The sequence below is a fragment of the Tamandua tetradactyla genome, chromosome 5, assembly GCF_023851605.1.
Source record: "Tamandua tetradactyla isolate mTamTet1 chromosome 5, mTamTet1.pri, whole genome shotgun sequence".
NCBI classification, from domain to species: domain Eukaryota; kingdom Metazoa; phylum Chordata; class Mammalia; order Pilosa; family Myrmecophagidae; genus Tamandua; species Tamandua tetradactyla.
The window spans coordinates 141181051-141202880 of NC_135331.1; positions in this window are offsets into that span (position 1 = coordinate 141181051).

The following is a 21830-nucleotide window of genomic DNA, read 5'->3' on the forward strand; positions in this document are numbered from 1 at the left end:
AATGCTTAAAAAAAATTCCCGCTATAGGTTGGATCATCGATTCTTCTAAGACAATCATTGGGAAATTGAAGAAAGCTGGTGAGGTTGCAAATTCTGGGAGATTTGACTTTTCTAGGGGTTATAAACCTGGGGAAGGCCTCCCTCCCTCCCTTCCTGCCTGCCTTTCTTCCCTTCCCTCTCTTTCTCTTCCTCTTTCTCCTTCTTATTTTTCTTTCCTTCTTTCTCTCTATTCCTCCCTCCCTTCCTTCCTTTCTCTTTTTTCTTTCAACGACCAGGCCCAAACACTTAGCAGTGCATGGCATAATGAGGCTTTGTGAAAAATATCACCTGACAATTAATTTAATATAATGTAGTTAACTCAGACACAAATGTAATTGTCAGATTTTTAAAATGTCTAGAATGGTGCAATAACAGAAAGTAGGAAGACAAAATATATTTTGATTTTATTAACTCATTTAGACAAGTATTTTTTGAATATTTGCTCTGGACGTGGAATTTGCTTTGGAGTCTAGAGCAAGTTCTGCTAGGGTTCAAATCCTACACAGAATTGGGGGGGGGCGCTCAGTCATGGGACTTAGCCTCTATAAGTTTCAATTTCTTGATCGTAAAATTACAATCACTATTTCTAAGGCTGTGATTGTAGGGAGGATTAATTAATTAATGTAAAGTGCTTAACACATTGCCTAGCATATGATGAACTCTGAATAAATGTACTATTATCTTCTCACCCTGTGCCATTGTGTAAGCCCACTGGGTAACACAAAAGATGTTTCTAAGGAGATTAAAATATTTGTAATATTTTATGTACTATATTAAGAAGCCTGGGCTCTTTGCAGCAGGTTAGAACAGTATCCACAATTCATTAAAAAATATTCCTGCCTACAAAATATAACTTGAAAATAGTTTCTTGGAATTGACTTCCGTGTAGATATATAAATTATATTTGTTGAAGGACATGCTTGCATCTTATTTATTTTGTTACCTTTTAGGATAAAACAAAGCGAAAGAATATAGAAAAGCACACAAAAACAAGTATATAGCTTAGTGAATTATTATAACTCAAAAAACCTTGCAAACAAAGCTCATTTCAAAAATAGAACATTGGCAGCCACCCCAGAAATATCTCCATTGACCCATCTCAATCAAAGCACCTCCTTCCCTCTGAAAGCAAGCACTATCCTGACTTGCACAGTAGGTACTTCCTTGAATTTCTTTATGGTTCTATCACCCATGACAATGCCTAGAAACTATGTTCAACTTGTCTATTATTTTAAAATTGATATTTCTTTTATGCATCTTTTAATGTATAAGATTTTCCAGACATCCCTTTCCTTTTCTAACAATTTTCCTGTGAAATACCACATTTGACCTATTCAGAGTCAATGGTCTGGATTTTGCTGAGCGCATCCTTGTGTACTTCAGCATGTTCCTCCATCCTCTAGATTTCTTGCAAATTGGCAACTGGATCCAGGCACTTACTCAGACTCATGTTCAACTCTTTTTTTTTTTTTTTTACATGGGCAGGCACCAGGAATTGAACCCAGGTCCTCTGGCATGGCAGACAAGCATTCTTGCCTGCTGAGCCACCGTGGCCCGCCCTGATTTGCTCTTTTCTAATGTTTGCAGCAGTTGATGCGCAAAGCATTGATACACTAATTTATTGGGGTTGCATAAAAGGTGATATTGTAGTTCTATCACTTTTTTTTTTCATTTATTACCTGGCATAATTTTATAAGTAGATGCTTCCTCTTGTCTACTCTTACATGTCTCTGAAGCTAGGGTCATATAAGAGGCACAGTAACAATGTTCAATTCTTTTCTTTTCTTTACCCACTTTTTCAAGATAATGAAGTGACTGTCAGCTTCAGAAGATGACTAATTAGTTTTATTTTAAATATCATTTGGATCCTGGAAATAAACATATTTAATGGGTTGCAATTAACTGTGATTTGTTTCCTTTGTGATGCTCATTTTCCTATCCTATCTTTGGCCAGTGGAAGATTCTTCAAGTTGGCTCTTAAGTCTCTTGACATTATAAAATGATCTTTCCTTGCCCTCTGGTATGCTAAGGTGTTTAGGATCATCTTGAGCATTTTATTTCCCCAGACCTGAATCAGCCATTTCTCTAGTAAGTCATGGTTCCTTCTAATAGGAAATGGTATATAAACACTATAATCAGGCTCTAGGAAAACTCATTGAAACTGGGTTTGTCTTTGTTTGTAGGCTTTTTCAGCTAACTCATTCCAATATTTCTAATTCAAACACAGGATTACAGGTATTTTACTTTACCTTTTCTATATTATATCTGAATCTTCCTTTTACGCTGAGAATCTTGGTTCTCAAGGATTCAGGGGATGATAAAGTTAGAATGTTCCATAATTCTCTTTATCTCATATTATATGTATGACAGTCTTAGAATAACAAAATAAATATTAAGATTAGCAGTTATGATCACTGAAAGCAGTTCAATTTGTTTCCATATCTCTCTTTTACTTCTCTATACTTTTCAATGCTTGTATTATATCTATATTATTAGATTATATATTCATTATCTCTTTCACTTAATCTTATTTCTCTGGGAACAGTGCATTTAATCACAGTCCCAGTCTTTAGGCCAATGTTCCTCTAGCCATTTTAGTTACCTGAGGTTCATTCTCTAATAATTTCTAAGGAAGGACATATAGGAATAGCATTCCCTGAGTTCTTGACTTGTTGATAACAATTTGTCTATGTCTTTATACTTTTACTGTTTTCTATCCTTGAGTATCTTAAATATGTTTCTTCATTTTTTTTTTCTGGCATGAAGGATTGTTGTAAAAAGTCTGATGATAACTAATTTTTTCCCTGATGAGTTGTGTGCTCTATTACTAGATACAAAAAAGATATTTTTCCTATTTTTAAAAATCCAGTAATTTTATTAAATTATGTATAGATGTCGGTTGTTCTGGATCAATATTTCTGGTGCATGGTATGTTCTTTTAGTGTGTTGTTCAATATTTTTTTAAAAATTCAGTTTTTAAAAAGTTATAGTGTTTATATTTGTTTTCTTGTTTTGCTTTTCTTTTTCAGGAACTTCTTTGACTGTTGTCAATATGTATTGCTTTCTTTTTTTCCCCTTTTACTTTTTAATCTCTTCATTAATTTTTTTTTTTTTTCCTGTATGCTGTATGGTGGGGTCACATTTCATTATTTTTCCACGCGAGTATCCCATTATTGCAGCACCATTTGTTGAATTTTGTTTTTTGTTTGTTTGTTTTGCTTGCTTGCTTGTTTTTGGGAAGTGCATAGACTGGGAATCGAACCCGGGCACGGTTCTTCTTAGTAGAAGACTATTAAGTTCAATTCCATATAAAGTTATCAGAAGAAAGAGCCCTATATATAATTAAAGTATTCCGGGAACATACTCAAAAACATAAAAATTGTAATGTTCTATTTTCAAATAAGCTAAAAGACATTAAGAAAATGATAATGCAAGATATGAAAGAACAACATAAGACAGAATTTTTAAAAATCAGAAATGAGGTGACAACTTTTTAAAAAGTATTAGAAATAATAGAAAAAATCATTTTAGAAATGAAGACTAAATTAGAAGAATCAATAAAGTGAATGAAGACAAATTTGCCTTAAGAGAAAGAGATAAAAAGCAGGAAACTTTTTAAAATCAAAAGTTAATGAAGAGGGGTGGGCCGCGGTGGCTCAGCGGGCAAAGTGCTTGCCTGCTATGCCGGAGGACCTCGGTTCGATTCCCGGCCCCAGCCCATGTAACAAAAACGGAAAAACAAAATACAATAAAGCAAGAAAATGTTTGGAAATGTTTCCCTTTCTTCCTTCCTTCCTTCCTTCTATCCTTCCTTCCTTCTCTCTGTCTTTCCTTTAAAAAAAAAAAAAAAAAAAAAAAAAAAAAAAAAAAAAGTTAATGAAGAGGATGCAAGTGATAGAATTCTTGCCTGCCATACAGGAGACCCGGGTTCAATTCCCAGCTCATGCACTTCCCAAAGAAACAAACAAACAAGAAACAAAGAAACCAACAAAAACAAACAGAATTCAACAAATGGTGCTGCAATAACAAACTACTTACATGGAAAAAGATGAAATGTGACCCCGCCACACAGCATATAAAAAAACTTTAAAAAAAGATGGCTTGCTTTCTGATATTTTCTTTCTCTTTTTCCCCTGCTGCATTTTGTCTGAATCATCTCATTCCTTTCTTTTTTTTTTTTTTAACCACTGTCCCTATCCTGCTCAATTTTTATTCCACTCTTAGCAGTTTCTGTGACAGGGACATGAAGCCCTGTCTTGAAAGGAACCACCATAGGAGATATAGCAATGTACAATCATGTAAAAACACATGAAATATACATATATATGTATATATACACATACATACATATATGTCATTATAATGCATTATTTTATTCAGAAATTAGAAAGAGTTAGTGGCACCAAGGTAGTGATTAGAGACACTTGCGAAAGCTCATACAGCTAATCAGCTCAGGATCATCACTTCCTCACCTTTCATTCATTCACTCTCCAATCAGGATTCTGCCCCCTTATTCCATTGCCTAGGCAACTATTAACCCTCGGGTTCCAGGATTTGGCTAGTAAAGGGCAATTGAAGTGATTTAAAATGTAATATCTCAGAAGTTGGCCAATACTTTTATGTTTATGTATATGACAGACCAAGATATCGTATGAATACAACTTTTGGACTGACAGCACCATAACAAATTAGGTAAATTAGATATTTTAATTTTATCTGACAGTACCTAAGTACATTTCATTTTTTTAAGATCGTAATTACAATTCCAAAAGTGTTCAGTATTATTAAATATGGTTGTTTTTAGTTTGGGAGTATTCTGTTTATTCTTCATCACTAATCAAGTCATTTTATAATATATATCTGATGGAACCAATTTTATTCAATCCAGATAGCCACATCTGATTTGAAAGAAGGTATTTTGTGTTTGAATAACTTTCTGTTCTAGGAAAATTGTCCAGTACTATAAAATTTTTTAAATGGTTGTAATATACTTGGCATGTTCTACCTCACCAGCTTGACTTACAAAATATGATCACATTTATTTTTTAGTTAAATTTGCATGACATTAAGTCCCCAATTTACCTAGACTAGCAGGAAATCCAGCCCTTTTCCTGGAGTTCCTGTACCTAGTTTCAAGGATCCCAAGATTTCTTATATTAGTCTGTGAGTCCCTCTTCTTCCCCACCAGCTCCCTACAGGGAGAGTAGGCACAACTTTTATGGCTAGTGTCCCAAACCTCTTATCTCAAGGCAGCTTTTCTAGGGGCGTACTTTTTCTTTAGCTTTGTTTTCTCGTGGCAGTCTGGTGTAGATTGGTGAAACCAAAGCAGCCAAGAAACCATTGGCAAGGCCATATTTGCTGAACTGTTCATCCTGTATTGTTTCTTCCAGGTTGGTGCGAGAAGTGTTAAAACTTGGGTATATGCATTCCATGTCAAAAGGGACTCAGGCTCCCAATGTCACAGCTTCCACTTAACATACATGCAGCCTACTCCCAAAAGCATACATCCTCATTATGCCTAGAAATAGCGCTCCCCCAAATAACCTTGGTTTTGGGATTATGTCCAGGCCACCTGTGCTGGCTACTCTTGCCCATGTTGTGGCAATAGATAACTGATACACCAGAAGGCTAGATTATAGCATATAATGCCCATAGGAAGCTTAAAGATCATTGGTCCTAGTCCCATTATTTTTATTTATTTATTTATTTTTGTATGCTGTATGGCAGGATCACATTCCATTATTTTTCCATTTGGGTATCCCATATTGCAGCACCATTAGTTAATTTTTTGTTTGCTTGTTTGTTTGTTTGGTTTTCTTGTTTGTTTTGCTTGTTTGTTTGCCCATTGTTTTATTTATGAAGAACTAAAACCCAGAGTGAAAAGATTATGTCTACAGTACTTGGCTTTAGATTTGAGACTAGATGTCTTTACTCTTTCTTCAACACTACATCTTTACTCTTTCTTCTATACTATATCTACATCTCTTTGAATAAGTGGTAGGATTTAGAGAAGTCATTTAACACAGTAAAATTTCTCATTCATGCAAAGTCCAATGCAGATGTAGCTGGACAATCCTCCTCAAACTGGAGGATACTATGATGCTGTCATCTTCATACATGGCATTAAAGATTGCATCAGAATAGGGAAGAGTGTGGGGAAGACGTGCTGTGTATGTGACTATCCTAGCCTTTTCACCCCATTGGTCAGAACCAATCATACAAGCCTATATAAGTAAAGGAGGGTTGGGAAACATAGTAGTGGCTGGGCAGCTGCTTCCCAGCAACTATCATATGCTATGGAAAAAGAAAACAAAATGTAGAGACCAGCTAACCATCTCAACTATAGAAACCTTCTCCACATACATGTCTGTAGACTTCCTCTCACATACCCATGGTCTCATTAATCACTGGAAAGGAAATGGGAAAACCGTGATCAGCTTAAACAGATGCAGATTTCTCTTTGAGCTGCTTATCAGGTCACCTCCCTAAGTAATGAATATCTGAACAACATTAGGGTTCTGTAGAAGAAGGAGGAAGTCAATAACAAATTTCACCCCATTGGTTCTGACCAATGGGGTGAAAAGGCTAGGATAGTCACATACACAGGACTTTGCATGAATGAGAAATTTTACTGTGTTAAATGACTTCTCTAAATGACTTCTCTAAACAGTTCTTCATAAATAAAAAATAGTTACACTCAGCTGAGTAGTAATGAGTATGCATCAATCTTTTCTGACTTGTATACAAACCAAATGACACTTGATTTAGACAAATCTTTTGACCAATCTGGGGCTTGATTTTATTATTTATAAAATGAAAGATTAGATTAAATGATCTCTGAGGTTTCTTTACATTCTGTAATTTTTCATGTTTTTAAATGTTAACTTTTAATAAATTATAACCTATAACTAAACTGTGACATTTTATTTCTCCTGATTCCTCTGTGGCTAGTGGTACTAGATCTTTAATACATGTTTGATGAATAAGTGATATTTGATACTTTTTGTGGTTTAGACAATGGCTAGGCTGATTTTCTCCTTGTTGAACAACTCTTTTTAAGAGATTAATGTCGTAACATGATTTCTGGGAATTGTTTATACTATTAAAAGCCATTTTCAAACATTGTTAATTATTCCAGAAATTCTTATTCACATAAGAGTAATGGTTATCACAATATTATGAAGTTCCTGAAGTATTGTTTCCTAATGACATCTGCTAAATAACTTTATTATTGTGAATACTTTAGAATAAATTTAAATTCATTCAAATGTATTTCTCTTGAAATAATCCTATGCTGTACTGTTTTCACTAATTTCAACTGGCCCTCTCCACAATGGACTGAAATTTTTGAAAATTTTAGCGCATCTTCCTAGAGCAGAAATGGCTGGGAACATGAGGAAGTTATTTTTTCACATATGAAAGCAAAATTTTAAATAAAATTGGGAGGGTCATCATAAAATCTTACATTCAAAATTATTTTTTTTTTTTTTTTTTTAGGGAAACATCTTTAAACATTTTCTTGTTTTATTGTATTCTGTTTCTCCGTTTTTTTGTTACATGGGCTGGGGCCGGGAATCGAACCGAGGTCCTCCGGCATAGCAGGCAAGCACCCTGCCCGCTGAGCCACCGCGGCCCGCCTCAAAATTATTTTTATTTTAAAACTGAAATACATACCATGACTGATCAAGGTTTCCCAGGCTTTTGTGAGCCACGATAACCTTAAAGCGATCAATCTGATCCTAAATTCATCAGAAAGAAAATTCACAGGCATAGAGCAGCAGGCGGTTGGGATTGAGATTGGTGGGAACTATAACTGGTCTTGTACTGAGTTCTTCAGTGATATTTCTACAAAATGAGTGAAAGGAAAATCAGTGTCATCAACTTTTTAATTATTTCTAAAAATGGTATATGTGCATATGAGATTAATATTTCTTCTTAAAACAGTTCTTTTAGCAACAAACTTCTAAGGAAAGGGCCGCCCGCACTGCCTAAGACTGCTTTTAAAAAGGGAAAAATAATTTTAAGGTCAGAATCTTTTTAGTTATGTCATTAATAAAGAAAAAATTAAAAATAAAAGCTTTTTAAAAAAATACTTTTCAAAATAGGGAAATATCTTTTACATTAGTCTTGTCACCCTCCATTCTCAATAGAAGATATATTCAGAAATGTAGAATTCCTTTATATTTTTCTTAATATTTTATTTACAGAAAGACTTATTAACCAATGGCTTAGGATCTGTAATATTGGATCCAGGTTGCTAGAGGAAATACTCAAACATAGCAAGGCTTAGCAGGAAAAAAGTAGGCCTTCCATCCATGTTTCAGCATTAATTATTAAAATTTTCTTCTTTAGATGTGACCAGATCATTAATATTAACATGAGCTTTCGATTCCTGTGTGCTTTTCTGGGGTATTAGTATTGCAAGCTGCTTATTTTACTCTATAAAAGCTTGTAAAATGGTTCAGTTTAGCAAATTATTTGCTTCAGGAGAAATCTAAAATATGAAGCGTTTTTGGTTTGTTTTCTTAAATGAGAGCTCAGCACATTTCATATCCATGTGGGAAAGTATTCAGATCAGGCAATTACTCATTTTCTAATTTTTATAATGTGCCAGCAGAGTGGCATCAAGACTCTCAAAATGATAACTATTTCAGTTTAAAAAGAAAACTCATTTTTATGCAGAAAGCAATTTTTAGAACATTATTTGATTCTGAATAAGACTTTCAAATGAACAAGTTGGTTCTCCCTCATGGTTATGTTGCAATCTGACGAATAGAAGGTATTTGTCTGTGTTTAATATACATAACAATATTACTGTATTCATTCACATAGTTATAAACCAATCAAACATCAAAATGAAAATCGTATGCACATGATGGCCAATTTGTGTTCTCTAGATTATTAACTGCTTATGTACTACTTCTAAAGTGTGGCAGGCTCCCTCACAACCCGGGGGGAGTCTGCCTGTAGAGAAGGTGGATGCAAAGATGACAAGCTGTGGAGCAGGCTAGAGCTCAGGGGTCTAGATGAATGGGGATTCTTACTAAATGTGAGGGCCTGGTTCTGTCTGGGTCTGCAGAAAGTCTTGAACTGTTTTTCAGGGTTTTGGGTTTGGCAGACCCAAAGTGTGTTTTGCTAAGCGTTTTTCTCTTCATTTTTAAGCCCATGTGTGTTATAAAGGAAATTTAATCCGTATGTTTTTGATTCCTTTACACTTAACTCATCAAAATGTTGTTTTGTAAGAGCCATTTGATGTCCAACAAGACTTTGAGTCTTTTTATAACATGTAAAAGCTTCCCCCCCCCACTTAGGAACAGGAAGTTGTGTTTTTCTGGGGGTAAATGAACTTAAAAAATCTAGAGGCTAGAGTTTATTAGAAGACTTCAAACCTAGGATGAATATAAATATTAAGTAAAATAATAACAATAATAACATTAGCAGTGAACATTTATACTATGTGCATATCATATTATGTGCTTGGTTTGTTCCAAGCATTTTCTATTTTTTAACTTATTTAATACTAATATTTTTAAACTTATTTAATACTAGCATCCATGTAAGTTAGGTGCTATTACTATCTATATTTTATTAAAGAAGTTAAGTTACCTGCTCAACCTCACACAGCTCATTAACAGTAGAGCTGGGATTTTGAAATCAGGCAGTCTGGGTCCATGTGTCCAATTTTTCAGTCATTATACCATATTACTTATGTCTACAATTTTCTCTTGTAACTTAAGAACTTTGGACATCACTTAAAATTATTATGTGTTAATAGTGTATTACATACCGGGAAGATCATTTCCTTATCCCTAAGAGAGTTTACTTTGTGATAGCCACCAATGGACAAGGTAAAAAGGAAACCCTACACATTTCTTAAGTATTCATTTATTCATTTAGTGCAAATGTATTGAGTATCTACTAAATGCCTTCCGATCGTGGGGATACGGCAGTCAAGGGGCTTGTATCCTGAAGGACTGTTGTGTATCTTTTCGAAGAGCAGATATGGGGGGAAATTGGAAAAATGCTGGGCTAATTCAGATTTGTGCCACAAGGATAGGGAAGTTGGGATACAGCTGGACTGACCCGTAGCAATCCCCAGCCAGCCTGTGCTCCCGGGAGAACTTGTTTCCTATGGAAGCCTTGTGCATTTCAGGTGTCCACTCCTGCTCTTCCAGTGTCACTGGATAGTTTCCTCCTAGCACAGCTGTTCCTTTCTCCACTCATTGGAGAAGCTAGTATTCCTGTTTTAATGTAAGGTAAGGTTTTTATCTTTAAAAATTAGATAAGTTGGAGAATAAGATACGTTAAAGATCTTTGGGGCAATTTCACACTGATGAATATAATATAAATCACTGCAACTGAAATATCAGCAAAATTATAGCCAGAACCCAAAGAGGTTTTAACAGTTAACTCTGTAAGTTAACATTGATTTAAAAACTTTATGTGTTTGCTATTCATTATAAAAGTAACGGAGATATGTTAAAAAGAATTTGGAAAACAGAGAAAAGATTAGAAACATGAAATTCTACCCACAAACACAAGAATAGCTAACATTTCTATTGGTTTCAAATGTGTACTTATTTTTTAAAATAATTATAATTGTGTCTTGCATTTTACCTTTGTGCTTCCTTTTTCAAAAAGATTTTTTCTCATCACAAAACGAAAACCATGTTTTATATTGAAAAAATATCACAATAGAATTTAGAACCTTGGATTGGGCTTTCCTTTAAATTTGAAGAAGTTTACATTTTCTGAAAGTTAAGGCCATTTAAGACCCTGTTTAGCCAATCAGAATTACACTGGCATGACTCACAATACTGAGAAGAGTCACCCGGGAAAGTATGGATGTGGATCAAAGCCAAGTGAGATGGGGATATGGTAGGAAAAAGGCACTCAAGAGGATACCCTTTCTTCAGGAGGTGTGTCTTGGATTCCAAATCAAAATTCTCTTAGAATGAAATGGAATAGGTTAGTAATAATAGATGCCATGATTCCAAAGCCCCTAAAAGTATATTACAAGACCCTAAAAGTGGCTGGAAATAATAAAATCTGTCAATCCTGTTTCAAAGATGTATTATAGCCCTACTTTTCTTCCACACCCCCAAAAGAAGTCCCAGATTAGCTGTATCTTCTGAAAAGTACTCAATATTTTGTAAGAAAACCTTTAGAAGTTTCAACTTTTAAAAACCTTTAAAATACTCATATGAACTAAGCCTTAAAAGAAAATACAATCAAATGTAAGACAAAAATGTTAAGAACTATACATTACCTCAAAGAAAAGAGATAGTACTACTTTCATTCATGTTGAAAAGTAATATTGAAACAAATCAGAGAAAAAAAATCAATGTGTTGAAAAAGACTCATTATTATTATTTTTTTATCTTCTTCTTTAGTACTGCCAAGCAGCCAGCATGCTCTTGCTTCATATGGTTTTCTTAGTTCTGCTAGTAAGGCTTTCTTAGCTTTGAGAATTTTAATAATATGTCAAGGGAATGAAGAAAAATGAACTTTCTATGAAGAAAAAATAGGAATTCTTAGTCACCCATATTTTAATCTTTGAATTATTTTATTCAAAGAATTTCTTTTTCTACAACCTCATGTTTCTCATTTGCCCTATACCAGTTTCCACCCAAAATGCTTCATTGTTGTCATATTTTCCAGCTCTACACTCTTCTTCAGTGTATATAAGATGGAAAATGGAGTCTAAACAGAGATTAAGAAGGAATATGAATCTTATTTTAACTTTACAATTATTAGAAGTTCCCTCACTCTTGGCTTTTTTCCTTCTAATAACACAGAATTTAATACTGAGTTCTGGTGATTCTTAAAAGTAACTTCATGGATCAGTTCTTTACCCTGTGTTTTCTCTGGGAAAAAGGAAAAAAAAAGCAACTAAAAGCAATTGGCTTCTAGTATGGCTATAAAACATAAAGGATTCACTCCAAAACTAATTTCTCATTTTGAATCCTCTCTTTCTTATGTATCATCACCTTAAAAAGTTCATAAATACTAATTTTTAGTAACTTCCAAAATTTCAGTCTGCCAATTAAAAAAAGTACATATAGATACCAGTTCTGATAGGCTAAAACTAATAGCACTATCACCACTATCATGAAGGCTTGGAGTTATATGACTCTCTGAAATCAGTTGTGGGAGTTGAAGAAATTCACTTTGCCACACATCAGTCAGATCCTATAATTAATTAAGCAGGCTCGCTTTCAAACTCAGATGTACTCTGTCTCCATTAGAGTGCTTTGTTTTATCTTGGTTTTCACACTGTAATCCCTCCTTCTTTCTATTCAGAAGAGAAGGGCAGGGAAAGAGATGAATAGTTGTCCACAAATTGTGGGGGAGGATATTATTCCTGTAACCTTCTTTCTATTCAAGCCCAGGGACATATTCTATCAGCTGTATATTAAATTGGAAGTCTGCTCTGGACTTCATTAGATCTGAGTGGATTCCCAGTTCATCTAACACCCCCTCTAAGGGCAACTTAGTCTGTCCTGAAATGTGGCTCACAAATGTAGTCGTTCACACAGTTACCGCCTTTACATATTTAAGTGTTCCAGAGGGAGTCTGGGAAATTTTTTTAAATGCCCAGAGAACCTAATAATAAGCTTTTCTTATTTCCAAAGGAAATTGTTCTTTTCCATATATATTATATTCTCTCTCTTGGTTTCTTTCTTTCTTCTTTTTTTGTACTTAATCCCTTACTTTTTTTTTTTACATGGGCAGGCACCAGGAAGCGAACCTGGGTCCTCTGGCATGGCAGGCAAGCGTCCTTGCTTGCTGAGCCACCGTGGCCCGCCCTAATCCCTTACTTTTAACAGTCCTATATCATGGGTCCGGTTGTGTCAGAAATGATGAATGTTCTGTCGAGCACAAACAGCATTGTGCACTGACAATGACAGAAATGAACAGCTTCAAAGTAAAAATCAATTCAAATGAGAACTTCCCCTCACTTAACTTGAAAAACAATTTTTAAATTTTTTTTTTTTTATGGGAAGCAGTTGTTTGGAGGAGCAAGATGGAAGCTAGTTGAATGGAGAAGAAAAACGGAGCAACTAGAGTTGACAAGCCCAACATGGGGAATGGTGGAAGAGGTCTTGAATTTGAGTTGGTTCACTGAACTACAAGGTGGCTTCTTACCTTCTGTAAGCCATTTCTCCTCTCTGGATAGGATTATAATAATATCCCCTACAAGTCTTTCACACCAAGAGGAAGCAGGGCATGAAGTTTTTTTTGAATAGAAAGTGGATGGGGTAACTAATATACTGGAAATTTTAGAAAGTCTGTAGAAAAATGATGCTGAAATAACAGCTGTAAGATCTTCAGACTATTTCTTCTTTCTGTAATTTGTTCCTCTGGTCTGAGGCTTTTATAGACCTTGGATTTCTGCTTTAAACAAATTGTAACTACTTCAGTAGCAGAGGGAGAAGAGGATGAGAAAGGACCCCAGAAAAGCCTAGTGTGGGCACTGGAGTTTTATCAATGCCATTAGTAAACAAGTGTATGGGCCATGAAAAAGGCTCCCTGCCTGGACTGAGGCAAAAGAACGCAACCTATAACCCAGAGAAAAATCAATCAATATAAATAGACTCAGAAACTTCAGAGGTGACAGAATTAGTAGGCAAGAGATTGAAATAGTTATAAAAATGTTTCTCATGTTAAGACAGATAAAAAGAAAGATGAACATGCTGAGGAAAAACATGGAAGATTAAAAAAAGACTAAAATCGAACTTCCAGTAATGAAAAAATAATAACCAGATGGGATTTACAGCACATTAGATACTGCAGAAGAAAAGGATAGGAAATTTGAATACAGAGTATACAAAGACTTTGTGATAAAATCAGAGCTGATAGGTAGAGAGACAGAGACCTAATGGGACTGTTTGAAATCCTGAGTCCAGGTATGAATGAAGGCAGCACCATTCCCTTTGCTTTCTCATTATTTGCACTGATAAATTTCTTTCGCTTAAAGGACTTTGAGTTGGGTTTCTATGACTTGCAATCTAAAGATCATAACTCTTTCATGTGAATTCTTGGCCTCTCCAAACTCTTCCCAGAGTATTTCCGGGAGTCCCAAAGGGTTTCTTGCATTTCTCCATAACTGATCTGTGTTGTCCCCCCTCTGTGGCCACCTTACTGGCTGTGGCCCAGATGAGGCCCTGCTGCTCTTAGTTAAGCCTGAAAATCTGCAGGTAGGGGTATTCTTGCCTTTGCCCAGTGGCACTCCTCCAATATGGCAAGGATCCCCCCACCTGCACTGGGAGGCTGCTGAATATGAAGAGAGAAAATGCTTCCTTCCACGTTTTCAATATCTTGAGGCTCCAAAGCAAAGATCCTTGAGCCCCAGGGTGCTGCTAAGTATATTGGAGACTGCCTTTCAGTCGACACATCCACCCAGCTCTAGAGAGTCTAATCCAGACTTTACACCTGCCACCCTTCTGCCCTCTTTCTAATGGGGCAGCTTGAGTCTCCTTTCCCTCTACTGCCCTCAAATGCCTGGGCTTCCCCCATTGCCATTTGCTCTCATTTATCTTTCTTAATTCAGCTGATATGTCGGTACATGTGAAGCCATTGACACTTGTAATTCTACTTGCTTTATGTTTATCCCAAAGGGTGTCTTGTTTTCTATGTAAGTCAATTGATACAACTGGTTAGGGCAGAGGGCATGGTGGGCGCAGTGGGTAGGATTAGTGAGATGAGGCAGTTATAGGAATGAAATATCAAACTATGTGGTATGAACTTAGATCACTGAGTTTTAATAACTTTGGATGGGCCAGCCAGCTATGCAGGCTGATAATTGTATTCTAGCAGACATTGTGCAGAATGACAGGACTTGTTTTTTTTAAAAAAAATGCTAGTCTCAAGTTAAAAATACATCGTAATTGCCTATTACTACTTCAACAAACATTTATTTAGCATCTACTCTGGTCTGGACCCTTCTTATACTATCTGATTTGATTTAGAATGGAGTTATGTAATGCACTTTCTACATTTGTAAGTAAAACCTGAAGGTAGTGGCTGAATAACATCCTTCATAAAAGGATGCCAGAGAAGCTTTAGATTGGATGAGGTCAAGCTCAAGGTTGTGTATCTGATTGGGGGGTTGGGAAAGTAAGCCTGGGGAGTGGCTGGTGAACCAACACCACAGTATATCCAGGAAGTTTGGCTGTGGCCAGTGTGGAGATGTTAGGAGAGCTTTCCCAGGCATTTTGACAGAGAAGCAGCACTTGACACTATTAGACTCCAGGGCATACATGTAACTTAGAAGCCTAAAGAAACCTAGAATCCGGAATGATATGAAGTATTTTTTTCCCTGTAAACTTGGAAGATGGTACTTGCAAATGATCAGAAGGCAAAATCTCAGAGGTAATTAGCAAAACCCAAACACCTGGAATCATGCAACATCCCCCAAATTGGAACATCCCCCAAAACAAAAACATGTGTCAGAATTTGTATCTTTTTTCTCTTGTTTAGCCCTCTTTTTACCGTATTATGATCCCCACTCCCTTTCTCTTTCAATCCTGCTCTGTTGATCTCAGAAGAGCCCTTTTGCCATTCAGTGAGTCTTTTGTTACCATGCTCCAAATTTAGTCGTGGTTCTAACACACCATAATATGATTTATTTGACTCACTTTTGGCATCATGTGGCTGACTCAGCAGTAATGGATTTCAGCATCTAGGATAAGTTTCCGTTTGCCTCTTCCTCTCACTTCCCTCTCCTGCCAGGTACTCCAAAACATGTTGAAATGCTAAAAGAATGCACAAAAACAAACAAGAATCTAAAATGAAAAGGGACACTTGATATACTTTTTCTTTGGCAACAGTGTGTTGAAGCAGACGTGATTTCTGAGTAACTGAGTGTACTGTTTGGCACAATTGGTGGAAAAAGATCCGGTGATTTGTCAGTCATCACAATTGCCAAGAGAACTGCCTCTCGCCACTGATGCCTCATGTTAGGAACATTTGGTCTGAGTGTCTGGTACTGCCTTGTTGTTATTGGAGTATAATCCACACCAATTGGACTTGTGAAGCAACTTTATGTTGAAGTAATGGTGCAGTACTTAAATAGAAGCATTCACAGACTGGAGGCCCAATTACTAATTTGAAAGTTTGCAGCCCTAATGATGAAGTATTGGTCTTTGACACAACTTGCAAGTTGTTTTAATATCAATATTTTAATTCATCCTTTTATTAAGTAATATTAAGAAAATAGGAACAGTACTAAGGGGAAATGGAAACACCATAGAGGTGAAAAGTCAATAAGCAAACATTTGTAACAGTCCCTCAAATGGTGGCAAAGAAGAGAGGGAGGCAGTGACACTAGGGAATTCCCAGCTTTCTTCTTTCTGGGTTTTCCCACATAATTATCATAAACTGCTACAGGATTTAAAAGGTTTGGCTTGCTGCAAGCTTCCTTAATTTTAGCAACTTAAAAATTACCCTTCCTTAGTTTTCTTACTTTTTTTCTTCCTCTTTTCACCAAGAATCAGTAAACAAGGATTTTTTAAAAAGCTTTAATAAAATGTCCCTCTTTAGATATGTGCCAAGTCAAAATGTTTCTCCCCTCCAAGCCTGGGCTCTCTTCCAAGGTGGGAAGATACCCTCTCCATAGGAAGTAGCTCATTATTTTATGTTTCTGCCAGGATCCTAGATCCTCTCTCTCTCCCTCTCTCCCTCTCTCTCTCTTTGTAAAACCAGAAGAGTCCTGGATTCTTATTAAGAATTTCTCAGAAGGTAACTTGTGGGACAACTCTGACTTGTAATGGCAAGCAACTAGCCTACTTCCCCTAATTATCCAGAGCAGACAATACTTATCCAACATGGCACCTGCCCCCTTAATTTGGGTGTACTTCAGATTCTTTCTCAGTGACGTGGTCCAAACAGCTGCTAACGATCAGGGATGCCACCCAACAGGAAATGTATTTGCTACTCCTTGGGTCCAGTATCTTTGATCAGCCTGAAGTAGAGTTGCCTGGCTCCAGTTTTCTTAGATGGAAGGCAGAGAAAAGGTATTCTCTCTTTCGGAAGGTACTCCCAAAACATTCATTCTTGACCTCCTGAGACAAAGTGCCACTTGCTTTAGCAATTCTTGGGGAATAACATCTGGAGAAGAGAAGTCCATTCCCACCAAAGGGAATTTCCAGTCCAAGTAGCAGGAGGAGACAACCAGCGTGAATTTCTGTCAAATACTGACATCACAGACTGTCATGAATTCTCTGTTTAACTGAGCATCAATACCCTTCACTAGTTAAACGATTCCAGGTGTAACTCTGACATGGGATGCCCCCAAAATAACTATCTGAGTTTATAGAAGAGGATGTTAAACTTGTAAATAGCAAACTGGCTTTAGATGCCCTTTAGAACAAAAGAGGAAGAGAGAGGGGCAATGCAGAGAAAAATTTCATTGCTCTGCGCTAATAAAAAAAGAGTGCTCATTTGGACAAGACAACTATAGTTGATTTTTGCCCTATCTATAAAGAATGTTAGGCAAATTAGGAGAGTAAACCAGATTATGTTGTGTAAGAGAACAGATTATTTTACAGATTTAGAGAAACCCATGTTATTGAATACACTTGACAGCATAAACATTACATTTTATTTAAAATATTTTCTAATTCAGACTTTTCCATTGTTGAGGTGAGCTTCATCCCAGGAGGTCTGAATTTGTCTTTCTCAGCCCAGCTCTGACGGGCTCACAGTGTGCTTGAGGAGAATGCTGCCCTCTTGCATAGGTGCAACCACAGGTGTCCTGGGATGACGAGCCTGATTCCTGAGTCCCCACCTAAAGCAGCTGGCACCTAGATCCCTGCCATTCAAGTCCTAATTCTCTATTCATTTCTCTGTCTCATCTCTTCAATGTCATCACCTTTACAGACACAACATTGACTTCCTTTAAGCTCCTCATACCCTCAGCTCCATTATCCAGGATACCCATCATGGAGCTTTGACATGTGACTGATAACTAGTCTCCAGGGTACAGGGAATACACTTAAATGCTACTGTTTTTTTCCCTTAAAATTCATGCACTTTTAACTGTTTTCCATATATATCTATCTTTTGTCTAAATATAAAAAATTTACTCGTCTTTGTTTTTACCTGTTTTATTGATAAAGGGTAAGGTTGCCAGATTTAGGATTTAAAAATAAAGGATGCCAGGGCGGGCCACAGTGGCTCAGCAGGCAGAGTTCTCACCTGCCATGCTGGAGACCCAGGTTCGATTCCTGGTGCCTGCCCATGAAAAAAAATTAAATAAATAAATAAAGGACGGCCACTTAAATTTAAATTTCAGAACAAGCCACATATGATTTTTTATATGTAAGGCTGTATTTTACCTAGTACACTGGTAAATTTTATGTATAAGCTTGGCTAGGCTATGGTGCTCAATTGTTTGTTAGATGTTGTTGTGAAGGTATTCTATATATGTGACCAATATCTGCAATCAATTGACTTTAAATAAAGTGTGGGTGGACCTCATCTAATCAGCTGAAGGTCTTATGAGTAAAAACTGAGATTTCCTCCAGAAGGAGAAATTCTACTTCCAGATTATAACACCAACTCCTGTCTGAGTTTCCTGCCTACTGGCCTGCCCTACAGATTTCAGACTTGCCAAGCCACAAAATCGTGTGCACCAATTTCTTAGAACAAATTATATATGTGTGTGTATATATATGTATGTATATATATAATATATGTCTGCTTTTTATCTGATACACTGTATATGTGTATAGACACACACACACACATATATATACACTTACCCACTCACATGTATGCACATATTCTACTAGTTCTGCTTCCCTGGAGAACCCTGATAATTCTGATAACCCTCGTAAGGGTTGAGGTTATCATTTCTGGAACTGGGCAAATTAAACAGTACTGATAATGCAACCAGGATTTTTCTATTCCAAATATTTCTGTATTTCAAGCAAAATTATATAATACATATATTAAAACTTTTAAAGCAGTCTACAAATCATATCCATGCTGAGCATGAATGGAACCAAGAAGTGTTTCAAACTTGCTGATTTTACAAAATGGACCATATCTCTTCAACTTTAAAGTAACATATCTTCAGGAAAAAATAAACTGTAATCCATATTGTGCTGGTTTGAAAGGAAGTATGCCCCCTAAGAAAAGCCATGTTTTAATTTAAATCCCATTTCATAAAGGCAGAATAATCCCTATTCAGTACTGTATATTTGAAACTGTAATGAGATCATCTCCCTGGTTGATGTGATTTAGTTAAGAATGGTTGTTAAACTGGATTAGGGGATGACATGTCTCCACCCATTTGAGTGGGTCTTGATTAGTTTCTGAAGTCCTATAAAAGGAGAATGAGAGATTCAGAGAGATTCAGAGAGAGCAGAACGATGTAGCCATGAGATGCAGAGAGTCCATGAGCCAGCAACCTTTGGAGATGAAGAAGGAAAATGCCTCCCAGGGAGCTTCATGAAACAGGAAGCCAGGAGAAGACACTAGCAGATGATGCCATATTCGCCATGTGCCCTTCCAGCTGAGAGAGAAGCCCTGACTGTGTTCACCATGTGCCTTCTCACTTGAGAGAGAAACCCTGAACTTCATCGACCTTCTTGAACCAAGGTATCTTTCCCTGGATGCCTTTGATTGGTCATTTCTATAGACTTGTTTTTAATTGGGATATTTTCTTGGCCTTAGAACTGTAAACTAGCAACTCATTAAATTCCCCTTGTTAAAAGCTGTTCCATTTCTGGTATATTGCATTCCGGCAGCTAGCAAACTAGAACACATACCTTATGTCATACATCCTAGTATAAACTCCAAAATGGATCAATAATCTAACTGTAAAATTGAAACCTAAACTCCACAATCGATCAACAATCTAATTGTAAAATTGAAACCATAGATGTAAAAGAAGAAAATATAGCAGAATTCATTTATAAAGAGTAGGAAAGTTCTTTGTAATCATGACCAAAGATATAGAAATCATAAAAGAAATCAATAAATTAGACCGTCTATCCCTACACCCCCATAAAAAGAATTCTGCATAGCAAAAAAAAACTCCTTAAGCAAAATCAAAAGACTACAAAATAGGGAAAAGTGTTTGCAACTCTTATCACAGAGAAAAAGCTAATCTCCCTAATATATCAATGGTTCCTAGAAATCATCAAGGAAAAGACTGACAATCTAATAGAAGATTGAGATGACACTATTGTTGAGGCTGCAGGGAAACAGACATGCTTACACCTGTTGGTGAAAGTGTAAATTGATAAATTTTTATGAAAGGCAATTCAGTAATATCTATTTAAATTATACAGAATGCATGAAAATATAAAATTATGGACATTTACCTCATGATTGAATGCCTAAAATCTATTTACAAGGGATTGATTAAATAAATTAGTGTATATCTATACAATGAAAGACTGTGCAATTGTAAAAAAGAATGTCACTTTCTTATATGCTAAAGAAAGACCTCCAAAATACATATGTGAGAAAAAGGGAGGCACTGAAACTGGGTACATAGTGCAAAAAAGGGAGAAGTAAGTTTTATGTACGTGTCCACACAATACAATATTTGTGTATGTGAATATGTGCAAGCAAACTCATGAGGGAAACATAAGAAAACGCTAAAGGGTGGTAACCTTTTGGAGAGGTTGACAGTAGGAAGAGAGAACTAGGTGAATATGAAACGGGGGTAGGAGAGAGATTTTTCATTGTATAACAGGTTTATTTTAATTTTGAAACAGATTAAGTTCATGCACAGTCAAGAGATTAAGTAAATAGATTAAATTTTAAAAGAAAAGGAAATATGAAATCAGTTCCCCAAAGTAACTTCTCACTCTATGAAATTAATTACCAATGATTGAATAAAATTGCACTGAAAGTATATTCAGGGTCAGTGTCGCAATGTTTTCTGTGCTTTTTATCTTAAGCTGCCTTAAATAAGGACAAAAGAACAAATGAATGTTTGTGCTTATGCTAACACTTGTTGATCGGTCTTGATTTATCTAGACAGTGTATCAATTCCTTTGAATTAGGAAAGGATTGTGAAATTACGTGAAGACATAGAAGGTCAAATTAATGTCCTTTCAGGAGAGGCTCACTGGAGTTCTATGCTGCTGAAAGAATGGTTGAAGGCATTCAGGCGTTCCATATATGAAGAAAAGAAACTCAAAACCTAATATGGTAAAACAAAGTAACGTCTTATTAGAAACTGACCTATCGCAGCTCAAGCATATTGTTCCTCTGTTGGACAGTGCAAATGGTGGCCTCTGACTTTGTGATGGGAATGGAGCATCAGAATCAGAAATCACTTTCACATTAAATGTAAAGTTGATTAGTGCGATAGTATCATTTCAGTTTTAACAATGAACAAGCTAGGGATCAGGAAACAAATTCCCCCTCTTATACATGCCTCTAGAGAAGAGTTACTGCTTGGAAGAGCATACTGCTCATATGTTTTAAACTCAAACAGAACAACTTCCTTGATATTCTGTTTAAAGGATAGGACCTGATGAAATCCACATGGCTTATGTTCAACCCAAAGGATGCTGATGGGCAGGGGAAAGAACTTCAATGACTGGAAAGAAATAGGACTTCAGTTGAGGAAGTTTACCCCCAAATTATGAGGCTAGGATGGAAATCTTAAGTTCCTCCCAGAATCATTCCCGACTCTGGACTCTCTTTGACATCAATGACTAAATTATTTTTCCACTCTCTTCACCTTGCCAGGAAAGCCTGCCAGAACCATCAAGTACTCATCATCTCTTGGATGAACTATTGTGAAGTGATGAATTGTGTGT